Source organism: Panthera leo, chromosome B2 (assembly GCF_018350215.1).
Source record: "Panthera leo isolate Ple1 chromosome B2, P.leo_Ple1_pat1.1, whole genome shotgun sequence".
Classification (NCBI taxonomy): Eukaryota; Metazoa; Chordata; class Mammalia; order Carnivora; family Felidae; genus Panthera; species Panthera leo.
Window position 1 is genome coordinate 143,118,429 of NC_056683.1, and position 7,610 is coordinate 143,126,038.

The window sequence follows — 7,610 nt, forward strand, 5'->3', positions numbered from 1 at the left end:
AGAGGGCCAGGCTGGTCGGGTTCTGCCACCAGATCTCCCCCCCCCCCCCCCCCCCCCCCCCCCCCCCCCCCCCCCGCCGCACAGCTGGGCCCCTTCACTAGTTGTCATGCGTCCCCACCCTGGAGCCTCCCGCCGGCTCTCTGATGTGGTTAGTGTATTGTCCAAGGAATGCTTTGGTTTTAAGAGAGGGTTCTAGGGGGAGAAAACCAAGGGGCTGTTGTCACGTGGGCGAGGGAAGTTCCTCCAGGAGAGGCTGTGGTCTGGGTTGCTCAGATGCCAGTGCCCCGAGGGACTAGACCGAGCAGCTCTGCTCTGGGCACAACCGACCTCGGCATCATCTTGGCTTCTCCACTGGCACCCAGGGGAACGGCTGCCGGTCACTTCGTCCCACCCCCCGGGGACTGCAGTGCCAGCAGGAAAGGGTGGGGGGCCTGGAGTCCAGGCAGTGCTCTCCTCCCCGCACCGTGCCCGCTGCATCCCTTGGAGGAAGGGGACCGTGTCTGAATCCCCACAGAGTGGTCGAGGCCCTAAGGAGGACTTTCTTGCCGCGGAGCTCAGCCCTGGGGCCTGGGGCCAAAGCTCAGCTTGGAAAGAGCTCCTTTCCGGGCTCCGTGAGGATCCCCTGGCGAACCCAGGGAAGATCACCGGACAAGGAAGTTCTAGTATTTCCGCACTCCTTGGTTAAATGCCACCATGGAGTCACCCTGCAGTCACATCCGAAGGTATTTCTAAAGGAATCCGAGACACTTGGCTGTTAAGTTACAGGCCAGGTGGGGCTCTTTCAGTATCCCTTAAAATCTTCCCGGATTGATCGTTTACTTACCTGTAGGTCAAGCTTGTGCTAAAACCCGAGACCTACACTGGCATTTGGAAAGAAAGTATGAGAAACTTGTTTGTTTTCCTTACTCCTAAAAATTTCATTTTGGAGCACCTGGGTGGCTCAGTTGGTTAAGTGTTCGACTTTGGCTCGGGTCACGATCTCACAGTTCATGGGTTCAAGCCTGCATCGGGCTCTGTGCTGACAGCTCAGAGCCTGGAGTCTGTTTCGGATTCTGTGTCTCCCTCTCTCTCTGCCCCTCCCTGCTCACACTCTGTCTCTCTGTCTGTCTCTCTCTCAAAAGTAAATAAACGTTAAAACAAAAGTTTCATTTTATAATGTGCATATTAGTACATGAAGTACACTAACTTATCGGGAGATCACACCTGGGTTAATGCTCAGCCCTTTAGCGATAAGAGTAAACCTCACTTGGAGACAGATCACTTCCTTGATTTCAACGTCAGTGTTGAGTTTGGCGAGGATAGGAAAAGCCTTGGGAGGCTGGCTGGAAGCGAGCCCTGCCCGGACCTACAGGCAGGATGCTCGAGGATGCTCATGACTGATGCTTCTGGAAGGGGGTCCCTGTTCTTGGGATGTTCTGGGTGGAGCGCAAGAGGCTTTACCATCTGGCAGGTGGAAGCTCGCACACTCCGTGGGGGAGTCCTCCTCTCCCTCCAGACAGGGGTTCAGGACCTTCTATGGCACAAAGCTCAGTGGGCAAAATAATCGTGTTTGATCAAGGTGGTCGGGTGGGAAAGCGCTGGAGCTGGCAGCAGACAGATTTCAAGTACCATGAAGTGTCATTCAAAGTGCTTTTTATGTGAGTCTTAGTCACTTCTGTCTGAGGACCGAATCCAAGAGGGTCCCGGGACCTGCGAAGCTCGGGTCCACAAAACCGAAGATGCACGCTTCCAGCCGTGGTGGGAGCCCCCGCCTCCACAGTCCCACGCACCAACTCCACGAGCTGTGGTCTGGCAGCCGGTCCGAGGGCCTCCACGGGGCTTTCCCTGGGTGCCTCACCGGTTGTCAATCCAGGCACACGCAGGCTCGGGTGTATGTCTCCTATATGTCTACACCTCCACCGAATCCCTTGCTGCAAACTCCCGTTCCGCCCAGTGCGGAAGGGGAACTCACCACAGTAGCAGGAAAAGTCTGGCACATGCGGGGCTGTCTCCCTGTTGTCTCCCCTTTCTCGCCCCTCGGCCCCCAGCTCTGGGTGCTGGATGCAAATAGCATCCCGGCCTGTGCTCCTGCCTGTCATCCGCAGCCCCAGCCGATCATCACGAGCTTGACTGCGGTTTCTGCAGAGCCGGGACCTCTCCGTGGGTGCCCCTTCGTAGCGCCATCCAGGGCTGGGCGCCGTGGCTTCCTGGGCTTTGCTGGCCAGCCCGCCTGTGCCCCTGCTCCCAGCCACTGTGCCGGGTGGCTTTCTCTGATCCTCTGACATCCGTCCTCCAGTCTTGGTTCCTCCCTTATTCCCATTGTGCTTCTAGTAGCTAGGTTTTTCACGCTGAACCCTAAGGGACCAGACATGCTTCATTCCCCCACCTTGTCACCGTCACAATCCATGCCTGTGTTGCCCCAACTTAGACCAGCGGGAGCCCTTTCCAGTCCTTCTGACTCTAGTGCTGCTGCTAGGCATAATTTGTAAGTAACGTTCTTAGAAAGTTTCTTCCTCACCTCCCTGGCTTCCATTCAAGGTCACGTCTACAGGGAGCCCCCCACCCCACGATGTCTAGTTCATCTCTCCCCCCCCCCATCTTATCCCTCTATTGTGCTTCGGTTTTATTTGTAGCACTAATCAGCACCTTACATGCAGTTCATTTCTTAGCTTGTCTCTCCACTAGAACGTCAGCTCCGTGAGGACAAGGTCTTTGTCTCGCTTACTGTGGTGTCCCCGGTGTTTCATGATGAATCAGACTCCAGGCCTGGAGCATCTGATGGACAGCCCCTCAGTCCTGTGCCACATGTGGTTGTCAAGAGGAGAGACGGTGGGTGTGGGGGAGGGGGTGCCTTCTTTTCTTTTTACACCATGAAAAGGCAAGAGGGCTTTTGGCTGCTAGGTCAGAAAAAAAGGTCACAGGCTAAAAAGAGAAATATCCTCCCATATTATTTTATCATAAACTAGGACTGCAATTAGGAGGTAGTTGAATGCCGTCAGGAAGAGTGACTTTAAATTCACTTGAAACCAACGTGATTTTTTTTTTTTTTTTTTTTTTTTTTTTTTTTTATTTTGAGAGAGAGGTACACGGGGAAGGGACAGAGAGAAAGGAAGAAGGAGAATCCTAAGCGGGCTCTGTGCTGTCAGGACAGAGCCTTGATGTGGGCCTCAATCCCACAACCCACAAGATCATGACCTGAGCCAAAACCAAGAGTCAGGTGCTTAACGGACTGAGTCACCCGGGTGCCCCAAGATGGCAGAAAATTTGTGCAAATTTAATTGGCCTGTGTTCAGTCAGTACAGTGAGCAAGTAAATGAGTGTATCTAAGTATTTACTTAGAACTTCACTTCCCAAGCTATCCGTGTGAGTAGGTTGTTTCTCATGGGTACATTAGGAATTTTTCTGGAAAAGTGTTGGGCACTTGCTTACTTCGCTCTCAAAGCCTTCCAGGTCAAAACCTTCTGAGATGGGCACTCGGCTGCACAGGTTTGCTGCTCGATCATTTTTTTGTTCGCGTGCTGGGGGAGGATCTGGAACGGTTTTCTAAGTAAAACTCTATCTCAGCCTGCAAGCACGTACCTCCCTCCACAGCTGGAATAGTCATCTGTTGAGTTTCGAGTCTGAATCGCAGCTAGGGTCCTGAATTCCCACGGAAGGTCCCGCATCCTGTCATCTGGCCAGTCCGTTTCGAAGCCCGCGCGTCCGTCTGTCACCAGCCCGGGATCTGCCCATCCACCCCCGCCTTTTCGGGCGGTTCCCCTCCGGCTGCTCCCTGATCGGTCTCGATCAAGTGCCCGCCTCGACCCAAGCTGCAGACACATTTCGAAGCACTTGCAGTGCATTTCATTTCTTAGATGTTCTGTTAACTCCACGGACCCAGCTGGATTACCAGGAAGCCTCTGACTCGGTGTCTACCCCCTGCCACCACGCTGGAATTCTGCTCTCTGCTTAACTTTAGAAGAGACGTGAGATATGTCACACAATAGAATATTATCTGGCAATAAAAAGGGATGAAGGGCTGATCCGTGCTACCACATGGATTGAAGGCCTCATGCTAAGTGAAAGAGGTCAGTCACGAGAGACCATATGTTGTATTTACCCGAAATGTTCAGAGTGGGCAAATCATGGAGACCTCAGAGAGAGTGGGTTCATGTTGCCGGGGAAGGGGGAGTGTGAGCTGAGGGGATGGGCTTTCTTTTGGGGATGATAAAAGCGCCCTAAAACCAGACGGTGGTGATGGTCACACCATTCTGTGAATGTACCCAAACCCACTGGATTGTATGCTTTAAATGTGTAAATATTACGGTACGTGAATTATATCCCAGCAACAACGTTTGAAACGACGAGTCATAAAAAACACCACCTGATGGCTGATTTCAAAGTCTTTGCTCACTGTATCACTGGGAACATCCATGTAGAAATTGTGTTTAGAGGGGGTGAGGGGTTGGGCGTGTGTCTTCCCTAACTGCATTGTGGCCCCCAGCGAGGAGCTAGGCAGCCTATAGAGAACACACGTCAGGGGCCCTTGACCTTCCTCGCCCATCCTACCGGTGCCTTTTCTGATTTAGGCTTGTATCTATTTCCACATTTTTGCATAATTTATGCATCTTAGCTACATCACATCCTTTGTGGAATATAGGCAAGTAGAATGAACACACACACACACAGGCATTCCTGAAGGCTGCACACAGGTAATAACTTCCTCGAATCTTCCATTTCCCCTGTGAAGCACCTCCCAGGTAGCCATGGTTACTCCTCTCCCATGGTTTGGGAGAGGCAACTACCTCTGAGTTCTGGAGTGAATTGGCCACTAGGTGACCTAGGCCCCCCCCCGGAGACAAAGGAAAGGAGACGGGTGACTCTCCACACTGAATTACCCGCGGTCTGGCTTGGAACGGGGCACTCTAATGTTTGTGCTTTTTGCCTGAGAATCAAGTTTTAGAATGCCATTAGAAACATCTAGTAGGTTGATACATTTATATCACGTAGATCTAATATTTTTGGTGAAGACTTGTAGTGACTCTACCCTCAAGATAATTAGCCACCTCTTAGACAAATTCTGTACTTTTAGGAAGGTTATCAAAATTCAGGAAGGGGGGATTTCAGTTACCTCCAAGGGAAAGATGACAGAAGAGGGTAATGAGTATAATCATTAGAACCATTTATTAAAAGCAGAAAAGCCACGTAACGGCACCAAAATCCAGAAACCAAAAAGGGTTTTCCACTGGTCAACTGTTTTCTCTGATGGCCTCTCTAGGCCTGTTCTACAGGAATATCCTTTTAAAAATAATCAACGGGCAAAAAGATTAATGTCCCAAACCCCCCTTCTTCTCCCCTTGATTCTCTCCGGATACTTTCATAAAGAAGGTTAACAGGCTTGTTTTCTGTCTTTCTCCTTGAACTTTTCTTTTTGGCTTTTCTTTGCATTTGACTATCATTCTTGAGACGGGCCTTCCTTCCCTCCTTACCAACCCTTGCCAGATTTGTCCACCTAATCCTGACTCTTGTTTGCTCTCTCTGAGCGGGAACGGGAGGCCCTGGCGGCAGGGGCATGTTGCCGACAGACGATGCTTTGGCATCACAGACAGGTGGCAATTGTTGGGACACTCAAGTTACTGGAAAGTGTTTGAGGAAATCATCCCGATACCATGCCTGTGTCTGTCAAAGCAAAACCAGAATTACGTTGAGTAAAATGTCTCTCAAAATCTGGGGCGCCTGGGTGGCTCAGTCGGTTAAGCGTCCGACTTCAGCTCAGGTCACGATCTCACGGTCCGTGAGTTCGAGCCCCGCGTCTGGGCTCTGGGCTGATGGTTCAGAGCCTGGAGCCTGCTTCCGATTCTGTGTCTCCCTCTCTCTCTGCTCCTCCCCTGTTCATGCTCTATCTCTCTCTGTCTCAAAAATAAATAAGCATTAAAAATAAATAAATAAAAAAATCCACGCTTGGTGGGGGCGGCTGGGTGGCTCAGTCGGTTGAGTGTCTGACTTCAGCTCAAGTCATGATCTCACGGTTCAGGAGTTCAACTCCCGAGTCAGGCTCTGTGCTGACAGCTCAGAGCCTGGAGCCTGCCTCGGATTCTGTGTCTCCCTCTCTCTCTCTCTCTCTCTGCCCCTCCCCCACTCACTCTAGCAACAACAAAACAGAGCCAGAACATAAGCTTTTCTTTGGTCTTTAGAGCTTTCTTTATGTCATGATAACTTTCATGTGCTTCCCCTTTTGTTGTGTCTCTGTTAGCAATGCAGAAGGAGCCCACCTCTCAGTGCCCCCGGAAGGAGAAAGACACTGTTGTAATTGGCTGTCTTCGTTGTCAATCATCTTGGGGCATAAAAGAGGGAGACAGGTCGCCTCATGGGAGGGGAGCTATTGGTTGGGCCGGGTCGCCTTTGTCCACCCTCGTAAGGCCATCGGTCCCCCAATCTCTGCTTGTACCTCTGGAACACTTCAAGGGGAAACACTGGTGGAGGGGTGTGAGCAACTGGGGTGATAGCTGAACAGGGTGATGTTATCTTGTGTGGAAAACAAAGGGACTTCATTAAAACCCCTTTTGAGTGCTGCCCCTTAGAAATTCAGAATCTCTCATTTGCTGACTTTTTAAAACAGCCTATTTAACTAATCTGGTTAGTAATTAAGGTAAGGGGATCTTCCCTGGTCTTTTTTTTTTTTTTTTTTGTTAATATTTTTAATCTTTATTTTTGAGAGAGAGGGAGAGGGAGAAAGAGTGTGTGTGTGTGAGCAGGGGAGGGGCAGAGAGAGAGGGAGACACAGAATCGGAAGCAGGCTCCAGGCTCTGAGCTGCCAGCAGAGAGCCCAACGCGGGGCTCGAACTCACAAACCGCGAGATCATGACCTGAATCGAAGTCGGATGCCTAACCGCCTGAGCCGCCCAGGCACCCTTCTTCCCTGGTCTTTTGGGTAAAATTCCCTTAAAAAGAGATAAAAATGCAACTTCTTACAGAAGCAGGGAAACAAAAGAATACAAATCATTAGAATGATTTCCACGTTTGGAAAACCAAAGTCGCCACTTGAGGGCACCAAAAAATAAGAAATCTAAAAGGGCTTTTCTTGTTGCCTAAAGGTGGAGTCATTTAAAACTCCATTTTTTTCCCAAATGGAGGGAGAGATGCTACTTTTTGAAATAGGTTTTGATGTATTTTTGTTCTCAGGAGAGTCTGTGACCCGTGTCTCTCTTCCTCGGCCTGCGACAGACATCATTGCTCACACTAGGGCTTAAACCAGTTTAAGAAAGCTTTCGTAGACAGTCGAAAGAACGGCTTCCTGGGGGCTGTTTGGTGGGACTGTAAATATCCATAGCTCTGGCCTGGAGGACCAGGCGTCGAGTGTCTCTTTTAAGATAGACTGGACGTTCAGGGACTGATGCTGGCCAGGACGTCCACGCTGGGGCTGGCCTGGGGCCTGGGGAGGAAGGCTCAAATGGGAGTCGCTTGACAGGGTGCTCAGACCCAGGCAGTGGAGAGCCCAGAGGGTCCGAGGATGTGCAGGAGAGGGGGTCTGCTCTGCTTCCTGGCTGGGACCCCGGGTGGAGGGGCCCTGGGACGGCCTGCTTTGTTGGCAGGGCTGAGAACATCCTGCCGGGGCAGCGGTGGGACAGGGCAAGGAGACAAGCCTGAGCCAG